This window comes from Budorcas taxicolor, chromosome 6, assembly GCF_023091745.1.
Source record: "Budorcas taxicolor isolate Tak-1 chromosome 6, Takin1.1, whole genome shotgun sequence".
NCBI lineage: Eukaryota > Metazoa > Chordata > Mammalia > Artiodactyla > Bovidae > Budorcas > Budorcas taxicolor.
Window position 1 is genome coordinate 34,654,627 of NC_068915.1, and position 25,445 is coordinate 34,680,071.

The 25,445-nt window shown below is 36.6% G+C and overlaps 1 protein-coding gene across 1 annotated transcript in view; it reads right to left on the reverse strand.

Moving 5' to 3' along the window:
* Positions 1-25,445, reverse strand: part of CCSER1 (coiled-coil serine rich protein 1) — a 1,275,856-nt gene that overhangs the window by 985,599 nt on the left and 264,812 nt on the right. The gene's annotated exons all lie outside the window — the stretch shown is intronic.

Genomic DNA, 25,445 nt, shown 5'->3' on the forward strand with positions numbered 1-25,445 from the left:
TTACTCTAATACTATCCCTAGATATCTGAGTTTTAAAGATTTACAAAAAGATTTGCCTATAATTCTCCTTTTCTGAAAGCCAATATCTGCCCCCCAGATATTGTATATTGGTATTTTATATAATTTAGTAATCATATATTGCTTTTGAAAGTAGCTATGGGACAAGAGTTCCAGAGAGTTATGGATAGTTTTTCTGGAAAGTTATATATGAGCAGATGGATACCACACAAAGTAGATTAATATGTTAATTGTCTAAATGGAAAAGCTTGTCATGCAATTTCAGGCCATTAATGAGATCAAGAATCTCTACACTAAAATAAAGAAGTAATTTTATGCTGTTGGTAACTAGGTTTTTGCCCTTGCGACTTTGTCATTTTGTAGAATAATTGCTCCCAAAGGAAAAAAAAAAATTACATCAGGAAACACTTAGTAGTTTCCTCTGAATTGCTCTAAATGACCGTGTTCATTGCAAGAATATTAGCAGAACTGATAGGACTGTATTAAACACAAGCAAACAAAGCCCTTAAAAATATTTTTTAGTATCATGACTTTATTATTAAAACAAGATATTTTTAACAACGGTAAAATTGTAACTTCACTTGTATAAAATTTAGTCTTCTCTATGACCTGACTTTGAAAACAAGCATTATCATGTTTTCTTTAGTTTTATATTTTAAAACTATAAACAATTTTAATTAGTAAAGGTGTTATTTATTTTCTTGATTAAAAAAATTTAAACAATTAGTTATCTGTTTACCAAATGAACAATCATAGATAGCAATATATTTATATCTTTTATAAGCACTCAAAGTATATGGATTGAGAGCACGGCTTCCATTGCCATATCACTAACACCAATACTTTAAATCAGATGAAACACTGTAAAGCTTGAGTAATGCCTGTTTCACCAGTCTCCAGGGTTCCTGTGAATTAGTACAATTAATGGAAATCTAAATAATATATGTGGGATGATAATTTAAGAAATATTTTGTTCAAAAATATTAACAGAGTTAATTATTGATAGTCTATGTCAAGAATTTTCTTAGTTATTTGTGGTAGGAAGATCAATGGTCTCACAAAGGTGCGCATATCCTAATACCCAAACCTTGTAAATATGTTGCATGGCTAAAGGGAAATAGAGTTGCAGATGCAATTAGAGCTGACCTCAAGATGACAGTCTATCCTAAATTTTCTAGGTAGATCCAATATAATCACGAGTTCTTAAATGTGGGAGATGAGGCAAAAGATAGGGCCAGAGTGAGGTTAAATAACAAGGACTCAATCTGCCATTTCTGGTTTTGAAGATGGAGGAAGAGGGATCATGAGCCAAAGAAAGTAGGTGGTCTTTAGATGCCAGAACAGGCAAGGAATGGCTTTTTTCCCAGAGTTCTTGGGAAAGAAAGCAGCCCTGCTGATGATAACTTGTGTGACTGTGTGTGTGTGCCCGTGTGCACACATGCTCAGTCATGTCTGACTCTTTTCAACCTCGGAAACTGTAGCCCACCAGGTTCCTCTGACCATGGGACTTTCCAGGCAAGAATACTGGAGTGTGTTGTCATTTCCCCCTCCAGGAGATCTTCCTAACCCAGGGATTGAACCCACGTGTCCTGTATCTCTTGCACTGGCTAGTGGATTCTTTACCACTGAGCCACCTGGAAATCCTGATGACATGCTGAGCTTAGCTAAATGAGACCTATATTGGAATTCTGATCTATAATAAATTTGTATTGCTTTAAACCACTAAGTTTGTAGTAGTTTGCCAGGAGCCACTATGGGAGATCCCACCCATGACAGGTCATGTGGAAGAGAACTGTTAAGCAAGGCTTCAGGACTCAACAGGATCCCTAGGCTTTCTCGAGCATCTACCCCAAAACCAGAATCTGTCTGTGTTACTATTTCATGACTTTCACCAACTCCTCTGAAATTAACAGGGGGCTAACCCTGACCACCTTTCTCTGGAGAAAATTAACTTAGGGCTATAGCTAATAAGTCCCTGGACATGAGAGGAATATTTCCAATCAAAACCCCTCTGTTAGCATTATAGCTTGCTTGGCAGGTATATCCAGACTCTTGCAGCTATGCATATGATTATTTACATCCTCCCAACTCTGAGAGGCATGGAAAGCCTAAAACATAGAGCCTTTTAAAGAGTTAAAAGTTATTAGAGTAGTGCTAGGCATAGGATTTCATTACTGGGCCAATACTTGTTGCTAAGTTCCCATATCTCTTATCCACTGTGCACCTGGGAGTGCATTAGTTAACATAGTTGGAAAGTAAGAAAAACAAGTGTAGCCTTGAAATTAACCACATCAGACTTTTGAGCTAACTGGTTCTTTCTTGTAACTCACTGCACCTTTGCTTCGTGGGAATGTAACTCTGTTTAATACTTTTTGAGGCTGACATGGATTAGAAATATTAAAAAAAAAATTTCAAGAGAAAATAAGTTTTCTGGTTGAGAATCCTTTATCAAAAGAGGGTCATAAAATGTTCACAGGCCTCCAAGGCCAGAAGATAATGTACACAATATTGTTTATGGGAAAGGTTTGCAGAAAAATCCTGTTTTTGATAAAGACAAAACAGATGTAATGTTTGGGCTGACTCTGTATGACTTTGCATCTTTTATTTCCCTCTATGTATAAGACAAGGTATAAAAGTACCTTTTAAAAATAAAGCTATTGGGCCTCGCTTGAAGAAGCTGGGTCACCCCATGTTTTTCTTTTTTCTCTTTTTTTCTCTCTTACTTTCTTTTTCAGGCTGATTCCCCTGGAGCATAGAGGCTCCCTGCGTTCACTTATCTGCCCGGGTTTCTAAGACCTAAACGGGAAGACATTCTGCGTCTTCACTCCCTCAGGAGACCAGGAAGGCACCTGTGGCCTCCGTGAACAGGGCAAACTTCTTGTCTCGAAGTTTTATTGGCTTTCTATGTAAACCAAGGAATATCAGCCTCTTTCTCTCCTCTGTTTTCTTATGTATAATAATCTTGCCTTATCTCTCTCTAAATCATCCGCCGACACCGTTTTTCCTTCAGGTTCCCCTGGATCCTGCGGGGGCTGGACCCCAGCAGTAGTTTAGTATGAAAAAAATGGAAAACTAACACAATAATCTGCATATATTAACTCTTAATTCTAAGTCTTCATAATATTTTTTATTTTATTCACAATTTATAAGAGTATTTAATTTCATATATAAAGTTATTTGTAAAAAGTAACAAGTCTAACTCATATCTTCTAAATTAAAATAATGTCATTTCAGGTTTCATCAGGAGAATCAGGTGAAATGATGTATAAAGAGTTCTATCAAAGTAAGAGACACAGGTTAGAGTGTCAATAAACATAGGGTCGCTAAGAGTCAGACACGACTGAGCAACTTCATTTTCACTTTTCACTTTGATGCATTGGAGAAGGAAATGGCAACCCACTCCAGTGTTCTTGCCTGGAGAATCCCAGGGACAGGGGAGCCTGGGGGGCTGCCATCTATGCGGTTGCACCGAGTCGGACACGACTAAAGCAACTTAGCAGCAGCAGCAGCAGCAGCAAATATAGGGTACCATTGTCTAAAAAACTTTTTTAAATTCATCCTATAATATTTGGGTAGCATTAGATAATAAAGTATAATTTTAAAAACTATTAAACATGAATGCTTTTATCACTTGTCTCTCCCAAAATCTCATTAAAACAACTGTATAGAATAATCAAAAAGATGTTAGTCTACAAGGATAAAAAGAAAGCAAGGGAACAATGGAAAATGAAGAATAGATAAGGAAAAATAAAGCAGGAATGGGAATTGACAGCACACTAGAGGGAGTTTTAAACCTATGGTCCTATAGGAAAGGGTACAACCAAAAATTCTAAACACATAAGGATTAAGAATGAGAAGGGAAATAATCAGTATAGAATCTGAGCAGAGAGAATATTTATATTGTCCTCTGAGGGAAAAGAAGAAAACAGTTAGATGAAAAAAAGGCTTGTGTGGCACTGAGGGTACATTTGAAGTTCAGATCAGGTTTTTAGGACTACGATAATTTCACAAGCTAACAAAATGGCTCAGAATTCACAGAAACTGATGGCTACATTGAATCACAGGTGGAATTTAGTAAAGGAACAGGTCAGAAGTGAAAGGAGTAAGTAGAAACTAATGAATCACAGAGCTGTGGACAGAGACAAAGTTAAATACAGAAGACAAACAACACTTTGGAAGAAAATGGTGCAATGAAAGATCTGAAATTCTAGATGTGACAATATTGAATACTTTAATCTCCTCTCCATGTATTTCTGCATGAGAAGAGAGAAAAACATTCATTAAATATTACAAGTTTATTATATTAGGACAAGCAATTACAATATCATACTTCTATGTAGCTGTAGTTTGTACAAAATAATTTAGCTAATATGATATCCTAGAAAACACTCCAACTGTTGTTATGGTATTCTATTTTACTAAAAGATGAACCATAAAGAAGGCTGAGAACCGAAGAACTGATGCTTTTGAACTGGGTGTTGGAGAAGACTCTTGAGAGTCCCTTGGACTGCTAGGAGATCCAACCAGTCAATCCTAAAGGAAATCAACCTTGAATATTCATTGGAAGGACTGATGCTGAAGATGAAGCTCCAATACTTTGGCCATCTGATGGGAAGAGGCAACTCATTGGAAAAGACCTTGATGCTGAGAAAGGTTGAAGGCAGGGGGAGAAACTGATGACAGAGGACGGATGGTTGGATGGCATCACCAACTCAATGGACATGAGCTTCAGCAAGCTGAAGGAGATAGTGAAGGACAGGGAAGCCTGGTATGTTGCAGTCTGTGGGGTTGCAGAGAGACATGACTGAGTGAATGAACAACAACAAAAGATGTCTTGCCATTGTGTAACTTAATAATTATATGTAGGTGTTCATAATTAAAAAACATTTATTAAGGATCTTTTATGTATCAGGCATTGTGCTAAGTTTTAGTACAGAGTAGGAAAGAAAATAAGGGCTTCCCTGGTAGCTCAGTTGGTAAGGAATCTACCTGCAGAGCAGTAAACCCAGGTTTGATCCCTGGGTCAGGAATATCCCCTGGAGAAAGAAATGACAACCTACTCTAGTAGGAAAACTAGACTGGAAAATCCTATGGACAGAGGAGTCTGGTGGGCTACAGTCCTTTGGGTTGCAAGAGTCGGAAAGGGCTTAGTGACTAAACCACCAGGAAACAAAACAGGTATTATTCCAGTTCTTAAAATGCTCTTAGAAATTTAGGAAAAACTTTAATGCCTCTCTCCAATGTATATGGCTTTATATTGTCCCTGACTTAAAAGTAAATTCCATCCATTTTCTGGATTATAATTTTGGATATTTATTAAATAATATTTAAATTTATAGATATTATTTCCTAAACTTTTAAGTTTCTAACACTAACTATATCAAGAAGCCATCATAAGAAACATTAATTTATCAGAACAACTAAACAATTTGCTTTAGAATTTATTAGCACTGACGCAAGTAGAGAACTGTTATGAACCTTTCTCTACTATTCTACGAATTCTACCTTTCTTTATCATTCAACCATTCTACCACTCTCTAACCACGCTACAGACATTTGCTCAGGTAATATTTCACTTTTCTTTGTTAAAAAAAAAAAATATATATATATTCTTCATTTACTCCATAGTCTTATACGGTGCCAGGAAAAAGATGACACTCGTAAAGAACCTTTATAATGAGGTAATTCACCAGAGATACACGAAGCAAATGTGAAATAGAATTTGTTTATGAATTACAAATTGATAAAGCTGAAAATGTATTTTGATGTCCAAATGATATAAAAGCAGGTGATTTATTTGTCACTTGTTTACTGTGGGTAAATTAATAATTTTCCCCCAATATAATAGTAACATAGCTATTTATGAAATGAATTTTAACCTCACAAAATGCAAACTGTAATTAACAATTTTTACAATGGGTACATTTTCAGAGACAGTTAAAACGACATGAAATTCAACAATACTTGTTCTTAAGGCATTGAATAAAATTTTAGTTTAAATATAACAGAACAGCCTTATATTTGGAGTTAATTTACCAAAAAATCTTCCACATTAAAAAACTGTATTTGTTTGGTTTCCTTCAAGAATACACACACACACACACACACACACACACACACACATATATTGGTATCTTATTTTAACTTACTTCATTTTCTTTAGCAACTAGTGGAAGCATACAATGAGAACCTTAAAGGGAACTTAAAATATTAAAATATGCTTTACCATGTGTTTTGTTTTTGATTTCTAATTATGTGTAATATGTACAATATTTAGGATGACTTTTTTTTTTGGATGGAATGGATATTAATCTAATCTGAGTGACAACTAAATATGGAATATTTCATAGGCATTAGTAATACTCAACAGCAGCTATGGCAAAAACTGGTTGAGAGTTACCACATGTGAAACACAGTGTAATTATAAATTAAATTTACTATCACCCAATGTATGGTGAACTTTTTCATTAATATTGTTTTCCAATCTTGGAATAATAAAGTAAAAAGAACAAAGCTAGTGGAGATGATGGAATTCCAGTGAAGCTAGTTCAAATCCTGAAAGATGTGCTGTGAAAGTGCTGCACTCAATATGCCAGCAAATTTGGAAAACTCAGCAGGGGCCACAGGACAGGAAAAGGTCAGTTTTCATTCCAATCCCAAAGAAAGGCAATGTCAAAGAACGCTCAAACTACCACACAATTGCACTGATCTCACACGCTAATAAGTAATGCTCAAAATTCTCCAAGCCAGGCTCAGCAATATGTGAATCATGAAATTCCAGATGTTCAAGCTGGTTTCAGAAAAGGCAGAGGACCAGAGATCAAATTGCCAACATCTGCTGGATCATGGAAAAAGCAAGAGAGTTCCAGAAAAGCATCTATTTCTGCTTTATTGACTATGCCAAAGCCTTTAACTGTGTGGATCACATAAACTGTGGAAATTCTGAAAGAGATGGGAATATCAGACCACCTGACCTGCCTCTTGAAAAAACTATATGCAGGTCAGGAAGCAAAACTTAGAATTGGACATGGAACAACAGGCTGGTTCCAAATCAGGTAAGTAGTATGTCAAGGCTGTATATTGTCACCCTGCTTATTGAACTTATATGTAGAGTACATCACGAGAAAAGCTGGGCTGGAGGAAGCACAAGCTGGAATCAGGATTGCTGGGAGAAACATCAATAACCTCAGATATGCAGATGACACCACCCTTATGGCAGAAAGTGAAGAGGAACTCAAAAGCCTCTTGATGAAAGTGAAAGAGGAGAGTGAAAGAGTTGGCTTACAGCTCAACATTCAGAAAAAGAAGATCATGGCATCTGGTCCCATCACTTCATGGGAAATAGATGGGGAAACAGTGGAAACAGTGTCAGACTTTATTTTGGGGGGCTCCAAAATCACTGCAGACGGTGATTGCAGCCATGAAATTAAAAGATGCTTACTCCTTGGAAGGGAAGTTATGACCAACTTAGATAGCATATTAAAAAGCAGAGACGTTACTTTGCCAAAAAAGGTCCATCTAGTCAAGGCTATGGTTTTTCCAGTAGTCATGTATGGACCTGAGAGTTGGACTGTGAAGAAAGCTGAGTGCTGAAGAATTGATGCTTTTGAGCAGTGGTGTTGGAGAAGACTCTTGAGAGTCCCTTGGACTGCAAGGAGATCCAACCAGTCCATCCTAAAGGAGACTAGTCCTGGGTATTCTTTGGAAGGAATGATGCTGAAGCTGAAACTCTAATACTTTGGCCACCTTATGCGTAGAGTTGACTCATTGGAAAAGACTCTGATGCTGGGAGGGATTGGAGGCAGGAGGAGAAGGAGACGACAGAGGATGAGATGGCTCGATGATATTACCGACTCAATGGACATGAGTTTGAGTGAACTCCAAGAGTTGGTAATGGACAGGGAGGCCTGGCGTGCTGTGATTTACGTGGTCACAAGAGTCAGACATGACTGAGCGACTGAACTGAACTGATCTGAGAGTCCAATAACAGTTTGGAAAGATAGAAAAATAATAAAGACAGTCATTTACTTTTAATTGCCCTCCTGCTATTCGTGGTCATAGAAGGTGACTTAAAGAACCTACTTTACAACACTATCTCCTACACTACTGCAGTTAGCAGGGTAACAGATCAAGTCTAAATATCTAAGGCAATCTTTGTAAGAACAGAACTTGACTGCAATAAACCCTAGTGGAAAAAAATCAACTGCTCTTTCACACTCTACAATCTGGAAATATAGATTCAAAGATAAATTATTGGACATACATAATGACTGATATCTATTGGAATGCCATGTTTTAATCCCAACTTTATATATTTAGCCAAGAAGGAGCTATTTGACTACATGAGATTTTATACATTTTTCAGCTAAATGAAAGATACAAACATTAAAGTAAACACTTGAGACATCATGAAGATCTGTGTTTCTCTCCAGGGCATCATCAATTCATAAACCAATGAAAGAAGGCATAAATGAGCTATTTCCTACCCAGACTGAGTCATGGTGAGTATCTTTTAAATTAATAATTTCAAAAGGCCACTACGAGTTGTGTGGAACAGAAATTACATACCAGAGGTGAGGTAGGAGATAGAATAGATCAAAAGATAATGAGAACTGTTCTCTGTTTCTAGACAGACCTATGAAAGATGAGTCATAGTGTATTTACTGCATATTATGTTAGGAAGTACATTGCTGTGGGTTTTTAAAATAGACTTCCTAAATTTTATTTCATCAATAAAATTGTAAACATGAACAAATACCTGCTAAAACAGTAAATAAAAATAAATATACAGTGAAAACAGATTAACATTAACTTAATTAACATATTATGATTAAAGGAAAAACTGATCAATTCCTGGCTATACATAAAGTCATTTGCCAGAAGATTTGAGGCAAGCCTCACTTCATTTATCTTGAGGCTTTTTATTTTATTATTATTTTTTTAATTTTTATTTTTACTTTATTTTGCTTTACAATACTGTATTGGTTTTGCCATACATTGACGTGAATCAGCCACGTGTGTACATGAGTTCCCAATCCTGAACCCTCCTCCCACCTCCCACCCCATATCATCTCTCTGGATCATCCCCGTGCACCAGCCCCAAGCATCCTGTATCCTGTATTCTTGAGGCTTTTTAAATGACTAGAAATAATTTTAAACAGCAGAGGCACACCAAATTAATAACAGTTTCAGTCATTAAATAAGCTAGTAATAAAGAATCATACTATAAAAACAATACCAATATTTTAATAAAGTAGCTAGTAATTTAGACTAGTATACTATTGTTTAAAAGTGTTACATAACTTAAAGTTATATGAGAAAGGCATTTCAGATGAGAATGAATAATAGATGAATTATTTCCAGTAAATCATACATTTAATTAAGAATTTAAAATCCCTACAAAGTGCCATCAGGGGCCCATGAAGATGACACTGATGCAGATCAAGTGCATCATATTTAAAATGGGCAGTATAATATGGATAACAACCCCTGCAACACAAAAGTAAAATGCTAATAAATGGTCCTTGTCTGGCCCCAGCAATTTGGAGCCAGACAATTTGGTAAAGGTATACAGTCTAGACTGAGTATTAATAGGGCAATTCTGAGCTATCTGTCTGGATGGAACCTCCAATACAGTGTCTTCAACTCCAGAAATCTTTGACTTTTTTATTATCCATTTCTCATTCTAATCTAGGCTGTTTAGAGCTTTGGAACTAGAGGATATTTGGATTCAGGGATATGCCCTTGGCCTCCAGGCTTCTTGAGGATCACCTATTACTTCCCCTTTGTGCTTCCCACCCAATTTTCCCACAGAAGTTAAAACTTACAGTCAGTCTCTATTTGAGAATGCAGGTCAAGCAAATTATATTACATCCATTTATTTTATGTCCAATTATATACATCCAAATTATATTATATTTGTATATTGGTATATAAATGTATATATATACCAATTATATTACATCCAAACCTTGTCATGCTAGCATTTATTATTACAGGCTTTTACTGTAACAGTGAAACAGAGGGCTGATGGCGGGAAACCCTCAGTTGTCAGTCTTCCCAAAATCCACTGAACAAAGACCCCTGAGGGCAACCAGATCCAATCACTAGTCAGTGCAAGACCTCAAGACCAGAGACCCTCAGCCAGTTGACGTCCTTTTAGCTTCAGAGTAGCCAGGAGGCAGCTGCGGCCCTTGTTGAAACTTCATTACACTCAACTTCTCCCTCTGCTTATGGCTGCCTTTTCCCCTATAGTTCCACTGACAGTGACCCCCAAACCTCTCTCTAATAAATACTTTGTGTGATTCTTATTGTCTTGAGAATTAGAACCTATAAAATATTGTTATAATAAGAAGTCATTAAGAAAATGGAGGCAGCTAACATTGGAAAGCATTCAGTTTTATTCCATGTCTTTATCTAGCAACAGCAATGCAGAAACCAGACAATGAGGCCTGGAGCTCAGAAGACTGTGTGAACTAGAGAAAAGTACCGTGGTGGTGGATCCGGGCAGACTTGGGCAGAAACTCTGCTTTGTAACTTTGCAACTAGGTGGCACAAAGTAGCTGATAAAATGTTTGGTTTTGTTTTATCCACAACACAGTTGAAAGCATGATTCAATTGCCAACAATAAATATATGAATATTTCACATAAAATCCACATATTCAGATTCTTTTCAAAATGAAAAACTAGGTAATACTTTAACTCTCATGACTATATAATAACAATCATTGTAGCTAAATGGCAGCTGGCCCCTCTTCACTAAAGAGAATTCCCTGACACACACATGATGGTATTTCTTGTTGTTTCACACTTATTTTATTTTACCTGACCAATTATTTTGCAATTTGAGTTATATAAAGGTTATCTACCTTTTAGACAAAGGGATTGAGAAAAACAAAACTTTCAGCATAATTCTAGGTAGTAGATACTTGTTATGTACTGAATTATTTCCTCTCAAAATTTAACTTAAAGTCCTAACCCCCATTTGGAGATGGAGTGTTGGCCTCCCAGGTGGCACAGTGGTAAAGAACTTGCCTGACAATGCAGGAGATGCAAGAGACATGGGTTTGATCCCTGGGTGGGGAAGATCCCTTGGAGAAGGAAATGACAACCCACTCCAGTATTCTTGCCTGGAAAATTCCATGGACAGAGGAGCCTAGCGGACTACAATCTATAGGATTGGAAAGAGTTGGACATGACTGAGAACAATCTTGTAAGGGGGTATCACCCTTACAAGAAGAGACGCCAGAGAGCTTAGGTTACATATGTTAGATAGGTTAGGTAAGAAATGGATGAGTCCAAAAGCAAGGTGATGCCACAGAATTTATGAGGGACTAAACAAATGAAGCTCATATCTGAAAAAGCATTTTTTCAATGATTTCTGTAAATTATACATTAATTTTATTTAATTTACACTAAATGTGTCCATTACAACTTCAAGTTTAAGTAATAATAATTAATGTTTTTATAGAGAGCATTTCAGAATATCTGATTCATTTAACTGTAACTCAACCAGGCTAGAGAAAGCAACACACTGTTAACATTCAGTAGCAATTACTCCAAATTGCTGGCCAATTTTTTCCCTCACATAATCATTAGTTTCTAGAAGGTAAACTTGTCAATTCAAGCTTCTCTCAGTGACAGGGGAAAAAAAGAATTTACAACCTGCTTAGATAAAATCTGCTACCTAATAATGAACTGTATACTCATATTGCAAATTAACTGCATATTTCTGTTGCTTTAGATAATATAATTGGAATTATGCCTGAAAATTACTCAAAATCAAAGTTTTAGCAATTAAATGTTTCTAAATTAAGATCCAATTTTTCATATTTTTTCACATCTTATAATACAATAATCACATATTAAAAATATGGTACTAAATACTTTTAAAGTGTCCACCCTTGAGAGTATGAGCAACACTGCCAAGAAGCATCATGTTAACATTGTCACCTTGTGGAAGTCCTTGCTGAGAAACACCTTCAGAGTTTTCGAGAAAGCAAACCCTGAAGCTATCCTTGCAAAAAAAGGAGTAATTATACAGTAAAACGCCGATGTGCTAAACAATGTTAGCTCCCATATATTCCATCCTTCTTCACTGCTAACAGAATTTCTCTCTTGTCTGAATTTATACTTAGTGTCTATACGTTGCATAAAAAATCATGAACACTCTAATCCAGTTATGAGGATCCTACGCTCTGATTTTCTAGCCTTGGCTATAGCTAGGATGATCAAATGACCTTATTCTTGGCAATGAAACAGTATACACTTGCTTAGGGGGTTTCTTGTAAACAATCCTGATAAAGAGGGTAAATGCACTCAGTACAGTCCTTTTGCCTTTCTTCATCCTCTTGTTTTAATTTTGGATATGATATTTGTTGCTGATGCAAATCTGCTACTTAATAAAACCAAATTGCTCCATTTTTATTTTAAAATAATAAATCTTAAAGAGCTTATTATATATTAGACAGCATGCTGTGTGGTTTATCTGCATTTATGCCATGCAATCTCAATAGTTCAAACAGTAGATATAAATATTACCTTTGCTTTACATGAGAACACTGAAGCTCAGTAAGAAAAAAAAAAAATGACTAGCCTATGATCACAGAATTAGTCAGTGGCAAAGGCAGAACTGAAACCCAAGATTGTTGGACACTAACAACATGATCTTATGTATCATAATGTAATGTTGGCATGTAGTTACATATTATTGGAAAATGCCCACAACAAAGAAAGTGGAAAAAGTCACCAAATTATCAATACATAGTAGACTGTATTTCTTCTCACATTTTTGTTTTATTGTGATTATTACCTGATAACTAGCATCTCCATTAAGAGTTAGTAGCAAGTCTGAATAATTTTTCTCTTGTGAGAAATCGTTGATGATCATCAGTTGTAGACAGTTTCCAGGATATTTCCCAGAATCTGGGCCTCATTAGCAGCCTTTTCTTGAGGAACAGGATGGACTCTTTATTTTAAGTGAGTTTTTGAAAGAATCAAAATAACCTTATGTTTCTCTCCCAGAGGCTGCCCCATCAAAAAGCTTTGGTAGTATGAACTGAAATTTTCTTTGCAAAGGCACCAAAGACAAGGAATGCTTATCAGGAGACATGAAAAAGCATATGGAATGTTGAAGAAGCAGAGCAGTGGCCATGGCAACAGTGCCAGCTACTTTCCATCTGCTTCCTCAGATTTAGCTCTGTGTTCCATAACCTGTTCTCTGCCTTGGTAGACTCACATGTAAGCCCACATTAGCAGGACTCTTTGCCCGCTGACTTTCTGTTGGGTTTAGTGAATGGGGATGTCCAATGGTGATCAAAATGAAGGAAGATAGCAAGGTTTATATTGCCTAGCTTCTTCCGCTGCATGGTCTCTAAATGAACACATTTAGCTCGCCAAGATCAAACTTTGCCTCAAGTTTACTTTCTGTACAAGATTTTCTTCTTACTAAGGTCATTTCTCCCTCTACTTGCCTTTTTAGACTTAATAAAGATAATAGCTCTAACATGACCATAAACCTCAAAGTTTCCCTACATTTCAACCACACCTTTGTAAATAGTCTCCATTCAATGCTTCCTGATTTACCAATTTTGTGTGCCCTTTTTTTCTCCTGTAGCAACTGATTGACATAGTAATGGACACTGCAATTACAGCTGAAAAAGCAGAAAACAAATCATCAAGGATATTACAGGAAATGAGTAGCAAAAATAAATGTCATGGTGTAAACCTGCCATTTGTCCATTTTTAAAATAATTCTACCTATGAGAAAAGGGCTGAACTGATTTAAATATTTTGAGTTACTTTGGAACTGGGAAAGTATTGGGAGAAAATGTCAATAAAGACACTACATAAAAATACAGTGGTATGTCTGTGTTGAACTCAATTTTGTATGAATTACTTATTTAATGGGGCATTTCAATACAAACATTCATATTAATAAAATTCTTCTGTTGAAATTAAGGTACAATGTCTTGAAAAAATACCCACAAAATCAACAGCACTATTTACTACAAAGTAGTTGCCTTAAAGTGCTTAAAAACATTTTTCTTTTTATTTTTGGCTAATAAGTACTAGTCAGGACAAAATGTACCCATCAGTCAGTTTTTAAACAATTAATGAAAGTGAAGGTAAATGGAACCAATTAGCTCTTCTAGTAAAATACTTCGTCAGTTCAGGTCAGTCGTTCAGTCGTGTCAGACTCTTTGTGACCCCATGGACTGCAACACGCCAGGCCTCCCTGGCCATCACTGATTCCCTGAGTTTACTCAAACTCATGTCCTTTGAGTTGGTGATGCCATCCAACCATCTCATCCTCTGTTGTCACCCTCTCCTCCCACCTTCAATCTTTCCCAGCATCAAGGTCTTTTCATATGAGTCAGTTCTTCACATCAGGTGGCCAAAGAATTGGAGTGTCAGCTTCAGCATCAGTCCTTCCATGAATATGCAGGACTGATTTCCTTTAGGATAGATTGCTTGGATCTCCTAGCAGTCCAAGGGACTCTCAAGAGCCTTCTCCAACACCACAGTTAAAAAGCATCAATTCTTCAGCACTCAGATTTCTTTATAGCCCAACTCTCACATCCATACATGACTACAGGAAAAACCACAGCTTTAACTAGATGGACCTTTGTTGGCAAAGTAATGTCTCTGCATTTTAATGTGCTGTCTGCTGCTGCTGCTGCTAAGTTGCTTCAGTCGCGTCCAACTCTGTGTGAGCAAAGAGACGGCAGTCCACCAGGCTCCCCCGTCCCTGGGAGTCTCCAGGCAAGAACACTGCAGTGGGTCGCCATTTCCTTCTCCAATGCATGAAAGTGAAAAGTGAAAGTGAAGTCGCTCAGTCAGGCAGCCTTCCAGGCTCCTCCATCCATGGGATTTTCCAGGCAAGAGTACTGGAGTGGGGAGCCATTGCCTTCTCCAAAACAGAGGGCAGTAACTGCAAAAATGTCTGAATAGTTTTATATGAATATATAACACATCTATATATTTTGATGCTTCTTATTATATAAGATAAAAATTGTCAGAATAGGTCTTCTCTTGGCAAGTTTCTGGGTTCTGTATCTGTACCATATCAAAAGCTTCCCTATATAAATGCCACTAGGTGACATTTTAAAATATATTATTGCACTAATGTGAAAATGAAGAACTCAAAAGTTTTTTGGGGGGGTTGTTTGTTCTTTTGGGTAGTAACATATTTTCAAGCAAAAAATACAATTCAGCAAACATCCTACTATGAAAGCAGTAATTATTTAAGTTTACAGCACACATCTGGCATAATAAAGAAGGGAATATAAAAGTTCCAGATTTAACCAAAATGTTTATCAGCTTTTAGAACACTCCTGTCATTGACAGAGACAGTCAGTTCAGTTCAGTTCAGTTCAGTTGCTCAGTCGTGTCCGACTCTTTGCGACCGCATGAATCGCAGCACGCCAGGCCTCCCTGTCCATCACCAACACCCGGAGTTCACTCAGATTCACGTCCATCAAGTCCATGATGCCATCCAGCCATCTCATTCTGTCGTCCCCTTCTCCTCCTGCCCCCAGTTCCTCCCAGCATCAGAGTCTTTTCCAATGAGTCAACTCTTCGCATGAGGTGGCCAAAGTACTGGAGTTTCAGCTTCAGCATCATTCCTTCCAAAGAACACCCGCTGATCTCCTTTAGAATGGACTGGTTGGATCTTCTTGTAGTCCATGGGATTCTCAAGAGTCTTCTCCAACACCACAGTTCAAAAGCATCAATTCTTCGGCGCTCAGCTTTCTTCACAGTCCAACTCACATCCATACATGACCACTGGAAAAACCATAGCCTTGACTAGATGGCCCTTTGTTGGCAAAGTAATGTCTCTGCTTTTGAATATGCTATCTAGGTTGGTCATAACTTTTCTTCCAAGGAGTAAGCGTCTTTTCATTTCATGGCTGCAGTCCACTGTTTCCCCATCTATTTCCCATGAAGTGATGGCACCAGATGCCATGATCTTCGTTTTCTGAATGTTGAGCTTTAAGCCAACTTTTTCGGGAATATTTAATTAGGAATTGGCTCTCTTCTCATATTCACCAACTCAAAGGTGCTGTCCTTTCTATACTCCCCAGTGCTAAAGAGATCAATAGCATAAACAGTATCATATTTAAATACCTTCAGTAGTAACTAGATATAAGTCAAATTCTTCAGATTTAGGATAGGAAAAGTAAAATCTGCATTCACTTAGGAAAATGTAAGTTCTCCCAAATAGTGGCATATTTTCAAGAACTTCCATTTGGACATTTCCATTATACTTAGGCTCCTGTACTTCGGGGAGCACTTTTATCTATTAGTATACTGCAGTAAACTGGTAATATAATCTCATACTTGAATTGTCCTCTATAAACAAAACCAAAGGAACAGTATAGGTCTCCAAATATTCCCATATATAATTGATAATCCCCAAAATATGATAGTAATTCAAAATTCATTAAATATATTTGCTCTTTAAGGATGAACTGAATCTTTACTGCAAAAGTGATCCAATACTGTTGTTTAAGAAAATCAAACAGAGCACACATGAAAAAAACAAACTCCCTGGAACCCAACACCTACATTCTCAGGGAAGGGATAAATGTTAACAGCTTGATATCTTCAGTATTAAATTTTTACTTTTAATTTTACAATATGCCATGGATGTAATAACATGTCATCTTCTATGGTAGTAAATATAAATCTTCCTTATTTAACAGAAGCATATCATCACATATTTTGGAGGTAGCATGCTGCTACTCCTACTGCTGCTAAGTTACTTCAGTCGTGTTCGACTCTGTGCGACCCCATAGACGGCAGTCCACCAGGTTTCCCCATCCCTGAGATTATCCAGGCAAGAACACAGGGAGTGGGTTGCCATTATCTTCTCCAATTCGTGAAAGTGAAGTTGCTCAGTTGTGTCCAACTGGTCTCAACCCCATGGACTGCAGCCTACCAGGCTCCTCCGCCCATGGGATTTTCCAGGCAAGAGTACTGGAGTGGGTTGCCATTGCATAACTTGTTTTAACATTTATTATGAACATTGTCTCCAATTTTTTGTTTTTACCTATAAAATAATGCTATGTTAAATATTATGACATGTAGAAGAGAAGAAAAACAAAACTTGATAAAAATACATAGTGCACATAGAGCACTGTGGTTTTAAATGGCTTTAAAGTATATTTTATATGATGAGTTGTGTGAACACCTCTTAAAGGCAGCAATTTCTTTCTTTTATTTTTATCATTTTACAGATGAGAAAATGATCTTTAGAGAGCTTAAATGCATTCAGTGGTAGTTACATTTCTATCTGCGAATCCAGCTATTTGCATAGACAAATGCAGTAACTTTCTCTTGTTCAGATACTCTACTAACAGTTATGCAAAGTAAGCATCAAATAAAGATATCTAAATAACAGTGAAATAGGATTATTTTTAATCTGTTTAGACTAATGAGTTAACTATTTCCCAAATTTGCAATTATCTAGGTCTTCCTTTCTTAATCTCTGGAGAAGGAAATGGAAACCCACTCCAGTATTCTTGTTTGGGAAATCCCATGGATAGAGGAACCTGCCACACTACAATCCATGGGATTGCAGAGTCACACATGACCGAGCAACTGAGCACACCATCCTATCTTAGTAAATGTTACCGAGCAATTATAGGCTCTGGATGGTGAGAAAGACTCAGGCCCCATCACCTTGCAGTACTTTGTTAATAGTTCTAATGTATAACAGCCATACATGTTTAATTATTAAAAATGAGAATCAGAAAACAAATATAATAGGAAATGATAAGTAATTCTATCACCTTTGTTCACACTTACTTTTTTCCTTTTAAAGCTAATATTTATTAGTTTCTTCTTTTATAAATGTTTGAAATTTATAATTGCTTTGTGATTAGAAGAATAATTCAATTAACATTTTAGGAAGAGAATTTCAACACACAAACAATATTTGATTAAAGTTACATTATTAAAAAGTGTTAATGTAGGAACCACTCATGCATTGTTGAGAGTTAACACTATGATTTAAAGTTTACACATTAAATGCAAAAATAATTCAGGTTATTTATCTCAATCTTAAGAATAATGGAATAAGCTTATAGTGTACTTTGACATTATCAATAAATCAGAGATGTTAAATAACTTCTGCATGGCTAGCATTCAAAAAACTATTGAAAGGCTAATCATATAGCACAGTATAAAGCACAATTCCTTGATGAAAAACTGTCTTAACTTGTTATAATATCCTATCTTTATATTTATTTTTTTTTAATTTTTATTTTTACTTTATTTTACTTTACAATACTGTATTGGTTTTGCCATACATTGACATGAATCCACCACGGGTGTACACGCGTTCCCAAATATGAACCCCCCTTCCACCTCCCTCCTCATAATATCTCTCTGGGTAATCCCTGTGCACGAGCCCCAAGCATGCTATATCCTGCATCGGACATAGACTGGCGATTCATTTCTTACATGATAGTATACATGTTTCAATGCCATTCTCCCAAATCATCCCACCCTCTCCCTCTCCCTCTGAGTCCAAAAGTCTGCTCTACACATCTGTGTCTCTTTTGCTGTCTTGCATACAGAGTCATCATTGCCATCTTTCTAAATTCCATATATATGTGTTACTATACTGTATTGGTGTTTTTCTTTCTGGCTTACTTCACTTTGTATAACTGGCTCCAGCTTCATCCATCTCATTAGAACTGATTCAAATGTATTCCTTTTAATGGCTGAGTAATACTCCATTGTGTATATGTACCACTGCTTTCTTATCCATTCATCTGCTGATGGACATCTAGGTTGTTTCCATGTCCTGGCTATTATAAACAGTGCTGCGATGAACATTGGGGTACATGTGTCTCGTTCAATTCTGGTTTCCTCGGTGTGTATGCCCAGCAGTGGGATTGCTGGGTCATAAGGTACTTCTATTTGCAATTTTTAAAGGAATCTCCACACTGTTCTCCATAGTGGCTGTACTAGTTTGCATTCCCACCAACAGTGTAAGAGGGTTCCCTTTTCTCCACACCCTCTCCAGCATTTATTGCTTGCTGACTTTTGGATCACAGACATTTTAACTGGTGTGAAGTGGTACCTCATTGTGGTTTTGATTTGCATTTCTCTGATAATGAGTGATGTTGAGCATCTTTTCATGTGTTTGTCAGCCATCCGTATGTCTTCTTTGGAGAAATGTCTATTTAGTTCTTTGGCCCATTTTTTGATTGGGTCGTTTATTTTTCTGGAATTGAGCTGCAGGAGTTGCTTGTGTATTTTTGAGATTAGTTGTTTGTCAGTTGCTTCAGTTGCTATTGTTTTCTCCCATTCAGAAGGCTGTCTTTTCACTTTGCTTATATTTTCCTTTGTTGTGCAGAAGCTTTTAATTTTAATTAGATCCCATTTGTTTATTTTTGCTTTTATTTCCAGAATTCTGGGAGGTGGATCATAGAGGATCCTGCTGTGATTTATGTCAGAGAGTGTTTTGCCTATGTTCTCCTCTAGGAGTTTTATAGTTTCTGGTCTTACATTTAGATCTTTAATCCATTTTGAGTTTATTTTTGTGTGTGGTGTTACAAAGTGATCTAGTTTCATTCTTTTACAAGTGGTTGACCAGTTTTCCCAGCACCACTTGTTAAAGAGATTGTCTTTACTCCATTGTATATTCTTGCCTCCTTTGTCAAAGATAAGGTGTCCATAGGTGTGTGGATTTATCTCTGGGCTTTCTATTTTGTTCCATTGGTCCATATTTCTGTCTTTGTGCCAGTACCATACTGTTTTGATGACTGTGGCTTTGTACTAGAGCCTGAAGTCAGGCAAGTTGATTCCTCCAGTTCCATTCTTCTTTCTCAAGATTGCTTTGGCTATTCGAGGTTTTTTGTATTTCCATACAAATCTTGAAATTATTTGTTCTAGTTCTGTGAAAAATATCACTGGTAGATTGATAGGGATTGCATGGAATTTGTAGATTGCTTTGGGTAGTATACTCATTTTCACTATATTGATTCTTCCGATCCATGAACATGGTATAGTTCTCCATCTCTTAGTGTCCTCTTTGATTTCTTTCATCAGCGTTTTATAGTTTTCTATATATAGGTCTTTAGTTTCTTTGGGTAGATATATTCCTAAGTATTTTACCCTTTTCGTTGCAATGGTGAATGGAATTGTTTCTTTAATATCTTTTTCTACTTTCTCATTGTTAGTGTATAGGAATCCAAGGGATTTCTGTGTGTTGATTTTACATCCTGCAACTTTACTATATTCATTGATGAGCTCTAGTAATTTTCTGGTGGAGTCTTTAGGGTTTTCCATGTAGAGGATCATGTCATCTGCAAACAGTGAGAGTTTTACTTCTTCTTTTCTAATTTGGATTCCTTTTATTTCTTTTTCTGCTCTGACTGTTGTGGCCAAAACTTCCAAAACTATGTTGAACAGCAGCGGTGAAAGTTGACACCCTTGTCTTGTTCCTGACTTTAGGGGAAATGCTTTCAATTTTTCACCATTGAGGATAATGTTTGCTGTGGGTTTGTCATATATAGGTTTCATTATGTTGAGGTATGTTCCTTCTATTCCTGCTTTCTGGAGAGTTTTTATCATAAATGGATGTTGAATTTTGTCAAAGGCCTTCTCTGCATCTATTGAGATAATCATATGGCTTTTATTTTTCAATTTGTTAATGTGGTGAATTACATTGATTGATTTGTGGATATTGAAGAATCCTTGCATCCCTGGAATAAAGCCCACTTGGTCATGGTGTATGATTTTTTTAATGTGTTGTTGTATTTACATTTAATATTTCTATATTTTAATCTTTATAGAACATTTGTGTTAGAGCATAAGCCTACTATGTGCTGTATTAGTTAACAATAATAAGGTAATATAGCAATTAATTTATTTAATATTCTGCCACTAATATTATACTGTACTACATCTTGAGATGCTGAGTAATATGAGTAAATAAGATAGACATAATCCCTAGTCTTACAATGCTTAGAGTTCAGTGAAGATGAGATACAAGGAATTTATTAGAAAGGCAATTTATTTATTAAATTTATTTATTAGAAAGTGGTAAACAACAAAAAATGCAGAAGATATTTTGAGTACAGAGGTCAGGGCTAGCTAATATTTTTTGGCTATTTTTATAAGACTCTCCACAAGAAGTAAAACCTAAAGAATGCATAGGAGACTCAAGAGATAAAAAATGATTAGTTACCATGTAAAAGGTGTGGGGAGAGAGGCTGAATAACGAAGAAAGTAGTTTGGCTAAAACAAAAGTGAGTTCTTACCCCTGGATGTAAGAACAAATGTCATTTCCAGGGAACAAATGGAAGCTCAACAAAGCTGGAGTAGAAAACAGGAATAGAAGGTGAAAAATGATGCTTGAATAGAAAGCAGAAGTCAGATCTTCCTGGCTCTTAAAAGACATGTGAAAAGATTTGGACTCATCGCTAAGAGCAATGGAGAGATAAGTGTGCATTTTATCATCACAAGTCTTTATCAAAAACTTCATTTCCAGAATAAAAAATATAGTAGGGGATTAAAATCCTAGGCTATTAAAGAGTATATAGTTATAAATATTTATCAAACATACATTTATGTATTAAATATCCATTATAAATTGCATTCTAATTCTGGTAAAAAATTTTACTCTATTAGCAATTAAAATAATGTAAAATATATTGAAACATCATATACATTTTTTTTAAGTACAATTCTAGGTAGAATATAGAAAAGAGAGATGGTCTAACTTATGATGATGATCAGGAAAGCAACAGTTCATGTGTTGATAAAACACACTCAAGAGTAAAAATATCCAGAGTGATGATAATAGCATATATTCATACTTAGATAACATCACCTAAATATTAGGGAATAATTTAAATAGCATTAAAATATCTAGATGTAAAACCAGCAAATCCTCTGTTCAAAGAGATTTTTAAGTACACAGGTTCTCCCTTCTTCTTAGTCTGTTATTTTCATTATCTCCTCTTGGTTGAGTGTGATAGTTCATTTTTTATGTCAACTTGGCAAGGATATTCATCAATTGGTGCCTAGTTGTTTGGTCAAATAGAAGTCTAGATGATACTGTGAAGGTATTCTGCAGATGTGATTCATATTTAAAGTCAATTGACTTTAAGTAAAGGAAATTCCTCTTGGTAGTTGAAGTGGGTCTCAACCTAGAGAACAAAAACTGAGGTTTGCCAGTGAAGAAAAAATTCTGCTTCAAGATTATGGGAGAAATCTTGCTTAAGTTTTCAGCCTGTCAGCCTACACTATGAATTTTGGATTTGCAGCCCCCAATATTGTGTGGTGCTTCCCAGGTGGTGTTAGTGGTAAAGAATCTGCCTACCAATGCAGGAGATGTAAGACATGAAGGTGCTGGGTCAGGAAGTTCCCCTGGAGAAGGAAATGGCAACCCATTCCAGTATTCTTGCCTGGAGAATCCCATGTACAGAGGAGCCTGGCAGTCCACAGGTGTCTTTATAAGAATATGGCCAGGTTAGGGCACAAAGACATAAGAAAAATGTCATGTGAAGATAGTGGCTGAGATAAGAGTGATGCATTCATAAGGCAAGTAATGCCAAGGATTGGCAGCATCATCAGAAGCTAAGAGAGAGATGGAGTAGATTCTCCTGCACAGCCTTCAGAAGAAACCCACTCTGCTGGCATCTTGCTTTTGGACTTCTAGTCTCCACAACTGTTCAATAATACATTTCTGTTGTTTCAGATCACTCACTTCTATTATTTTGGTACAGCAGTTCTAGGAAACTATGACACTGACTAATTTACAAGTGTCTTTTAAAAAGAAGGAAAAAAAGGGAAGAATCAAGAAAAAAAGTAACCTCTTGCCTGGAGAATCCCAGGGACAGGGGAGGCTGGTGGGCTACCGTCTATGGGGTCACACAGAGTCGGACACGACTGAAGTGACTTAGCAGCAGCAGCAGCAGCTACAATATCAAAATGTCAGCTTACTCTCGTTTGCCTCTTTTTATATTCTCAAGGGAAAATGTACTCTATGAATGCTTATGTAGTCCCCTAGTTAACTAATCCTTTTCCCCAAAGGTACAAAATATAAGGAATATGCTTTTAAAATCTACTGACAAACTAATTTATCATATGTAATTCATATAACAATATGAAGATACCACTTGCAACCAGAAAGATGTTAACAATCACTATGAAGTGGCTTTCAACAACTATGACAGAAACGACCACTCCATTCCTCAAACTCTTATACTGAGGTACCAAATTAGGCTACTTCATTTAAAGTGTTTGAATATTAGTGTCTCTCCCTCTCCCCTCTTTGCTTTCCATGCTAATATAAGCACATCGAAGAATGATTGCTCCTTAATGTCAGTTGACATTCATCATCTCTTTCATTTCAATTTGTTTCACACAACCTTTTTTGTTTGAATAATTAGTTTACTAGATAAGTTTTGATAGTTTAAGGGAACTGTAAGATGTAATAAAAAATGTGAATGAATGAAAAGTTCATTTGCAAAAGTTCACTTGGAAGTATGAATCAGAATATCATAGGACCTTAAATAAAATAGGAAATAACAGGATTAATAATTATATAAAAATTAAATTTCATGATCAAACATTATTCCAAGTTATTATTCTCCTCTTAGACAATTCCCATCTTTAGTAAATGACTTACTTTAAGGATAAAAATTCCAGATGAGCAATTTCAAATCCTTAAAGATAATGCTGTTAAAGTGCTGCACTCAATATGCCAGCATATTTGGAAAACTCTGCAGTGGCCACAGGACTGGAAAAGGTCAGTTTTCATTCCAGTCCAAAAGAAAGGCAATGCCAAAGAAATCCACTGCTGCACAATTCCACTCATATTACATGCTAGCAAAGTAATGCTCAAAATTCTCCAAGCCAGGCTTCAACAGTTTGTGAATCATGAATATCCAGATGTTCAAGTTGGGTTTAGAAAAGGCAGAGGAACCAGGGACCAAATTACCAACATCCATTGAATTATTGAAAAAGCAAGAGTTCCAGAAAAACATCTATTTCTGATTTATTGACTATGCCAAAGCCTTTGAGTATGTGGATCAGAACAAATTGTGGAAAATTCTTAAAGAGATGGGAACACCAGACCACGTGACCTACCTCTTGAGAAAACTATATGCCAGATAGGAAGCAACAGTTAGAACTAGACATGGAACAACAGATTGGTTCCAAATAGGGAAAGGAGTATGTCAAGGCTGTATATTGTCACCCTGCTTATTTAACTTATATGCAGAGTACATCATGAGAAACGCTGGGCTGGAGGAAGCACAAGCTGGAATCAAGATTGCCAGGAGAAATATCAATAACCTCAGATATGCAGATGACACCACCCTTATGGCAGAGAGCAAAGAAGAACTAAAGAGCCTCATGATGAAAGTGAAAGAGGCATGAAAAAGTTAGCTTAAAGCTCAACATTCAGAAAACTAAGATCACGGCATCTGGTCCCATCACTTCAAGACAAATAGGTGGGGAGACCGTGGAAACAGTGAGACTTTATTTTTGGGGGCTTCAAAATCACTGCACATGGTGACTTCAGCCATGAAATTAAAAGACGCTTGCTCCTTGGAAGAGAAATTATGACAAATGTAGACCGCATATTAAAATAGAGAGACATTACTTTGCCAACAAAGGTCCGTCTAGTCAAGGCTATGTTTTTTCCAGTAGTCATGCATGGATGCGAGAGTTGGACTCTAAAGAAATCTGAGTGTTGTAGAATTGATGCTTTTGAACTGTGGTGTTGGAGAAGACTCTTGAGAGTCCCTTGGACTGCAAGGAGATCCAAGCAATCCATCCTAAAGGAAGTTAGTCCTGAATATTCATTGGAATGACTGATGCTGAAGCTGAAACTCTAATACTTTGGTCACCTGATGTGAAGAACTGACTCATTTGAAAAGACCCTGATGCTGGGAAAGATTGAAGGCAGGAACAGAAAGGGACGACAGAGGATGAGATGGTTGGATTGCATCACCAACTAAATGGACATGAGTTTGAGTAAACTCAGGGAATCGGTGGTGGACACAGAGGCCTGGCATGCTGCAGTCCATGTGGTCACAAAGAGTTTGACATGACTGAGTGACTGAACTGTACTGAACTGAAGGATAACAATTACTTAACTTTGAATGTGGTATATAGTTTTTCATATGCTATATACTTTTAGCACATGCTAGGCTACAGGAAAACAAATTAAGTAACTCTTCCTTATAAATATCCATTCCTTTTTTTAAATAAATTTATTTATTTTAATTGGAGGCTAATTACTTTACAATATTGTATTGGTTTTGCCATACATCAACATGAATCTACCACGAGTGTACACCTGTTCCCCATCCTGAACCCCCCTACCTCCTTCCTCCTCATACCATCCCTCTGGGTCATCCCAGTGCACCAGCCCCAAGCATCCTGTATCCTGCAT